Here is a 2,500-nt window from a genome sequence, read left to right as displayed (position 1 = left end):
AATTTGTTAGACTATACCAAGTCTACTCAAATCACCACCAATATTGATTTTACAAAAAACCGAAACACTTCCACTCAAAGACAATTATCCACCTTTGATATCAACAATGTAGACGATTGGAAACAAACAAGATGGTCGTTTCTCAATTCAAAATCTGAACCGCTTACCTTTAGTAATCTTAGCTCTACCGCTTTTTTTAATTCTACATTAAAGATTCAAATGGTTCCGTTTTACAATTAACTAGTTTGATTAGTATAAAATAATGTCTTTTATTTTTTATTATTATTAAGAAAATATAAAAAGAAAAAAAAGTTGTAATTTTTTTTTCACCAACTCTATTTTTTTTTACAAAAATTAGTCTCTTTTGCGCCAAAGGAAGATATAATAAAAATTTATTCAATGTTTGAAAAAAAACCTAAAACTAAATCAACACTTTTACACATATGTTCAAACTGCTTTCAAGAAGTAAATGCTGTCGATAAAATAAACGGATTATGTAAAAACTGTATTATTCAACAAAGAGCCATTTATCAAGTCCGCTCATTCATAATAACAACGAAAAAAAGAAAAAAAAATTGAATAAAAAAAGTTCAATTGAGCTTGGTTACACTCGAGCTTTAAAAGACGTTAAAAACAAAAGAATACCAATTAAAAAAAACACTTCAGAATCAGAAGATGAATAAATAGAAAAAAAATTATTTTGTTTAAAAAAAAAAGGGTTCATTAGCTAAATATATGAGAGTAGACAACGGTAATCGTTATACACCTAATACAAACGGTCTTGTTGCTATTGAAGATGTTTAGCACAAGCAGATAACGAAATCGTTTATTACAAGAAGCAACAAGTGGTAATATTAGCGGTGAACATTAAGCTATTTTAAATGAAAAATATCCTGGTTTTCAAACAGCTCAATCTCAAGATGAAGTCATTGCTGTTAATAATCAAAAATTCTCTTACGATCTTACTTCTGACATGGCTAATTTAATTACTTTTATCACTATTCTTAACGAATGGACATATCCACCAGATTGGTATTTGGATTTTGATTTAATTTTTATAAAAATTTGAGCACACAAATAAAATGACGATGATTAAAATCAATAGACGATGCTTTATTACAAAGACTTTGTCTAGTCACAAATTTTATTCACGCTTTAATTAAAACTATCAAACTTTATCCCAATTATCAAAAAAACAAAACTGCTTGCTCAAACAATGCTATAATTAATCGCTCTTATGATCGTTTGTGATCTTTACTGATTAAAAAAAGTTATATGAAAAGTTTTAGAGAATTGATGATTAATCCTAATTTAGGTTTAATGGAAAACAGTGATAATCTCACAAACCCTATTACTTTTTTGCTGAAACAACTATTAGAATGGATATGACCAATGACAGACGCCGACGTAACAACGCTTGCCAATGTGGGAGTAGCTATTAAAAACCCAATTATTTATTGCAATACTTATAGACTTAAACCCAATTTACCGTTAAAAAGATCTTTATATATCAACAGTAAAAAAGACGAGATGTATACTTTACTACGTATTGCTCACTATGAACAAGTTGTAACCAATATAGAAAATGTTGCAGAAGTCACTGTCAATGTAGGAAGTATAAAAACAACCGATCTTGTGCCCCACAGTATTATATTTTTCGTTAATTCTAAAAAAGAAACCAATCATTTAAGCAAAAGTTGCTTGTTGCCGGTTGAAATGGCTTGCAATATCATTAAAAAAGTCACTCTTTATAATTTTAGAAGAACATTTGTTAATTCAGCGGGTGATACTACCAAATATGATTTGACAAAGCAAGATGATCAATGGGCAATTTGGAGAAGTTATGTTTCTTGGTGTTAAGGAAATACACCCTCTACTTTTAACATTAACAATTTTGCAGATTATTATAATAGTGACGATGACAGTTTTTTGAGACATCCTACTTTATATTTTAGTACTAATAACACAACTGAACCTGTAGTCATCGACACCACTAGCGATATCAATTTCATCAACGATAAACCTCCAGTTGTTTATGCTGGAAATAATTCGTTTCAAATCAATGTTCAATTTACAGATCAATTTAGAGGAGTACTTACATGTATTTGCAATATCCAGCTGAAATTGTAGAAAGCGGTGTAGGAGACAATTATCAAGTAACCTATGTTCCTACCAAATTTAAATCATCTTAAATTTATCATAAAACATTTTTTACTTTTTATTAAACGAACCCTATTTGTATTGTAGTTTTATAAGTAAACGACTATTTATTTCTAAAAAAATCTTAAAAATCAAATCTTGTTATTTTTATTCTTGTCTTAATGGCTCGCAGGCGTACAAGAAGAAGCGTACACCGTCGTCGAGCTCGTCATCATAGAGGAAAAGGAAAATTTTTTACAAAAGTTAAAAATTTTGCCAAACGACTTTTAAAATCAAACGTTGGAGGTTACGCTTTAGATTATCTTCAAAAACAAGGCAATGCGTAAAAAAATTTTGTTGT

Source organism: Hydra vulgaris, chromosome 02 (assembly GCF_038396675.1).
Source record: "Hydra vulgaris chromosome 02, alternate assembly HydraT2T_AEP".
Lineage (NCBI taxonomy): Eukaryota > Metazoa > Cnidaria > Hydrozoa > Anthoathecata > Hydridae > Hydra > Hydra vulgaris.
The sequence above is the reverse complement of the archived record's forward strand: the minus strand, read 5'-3'. Positions refer to the sequence as shown.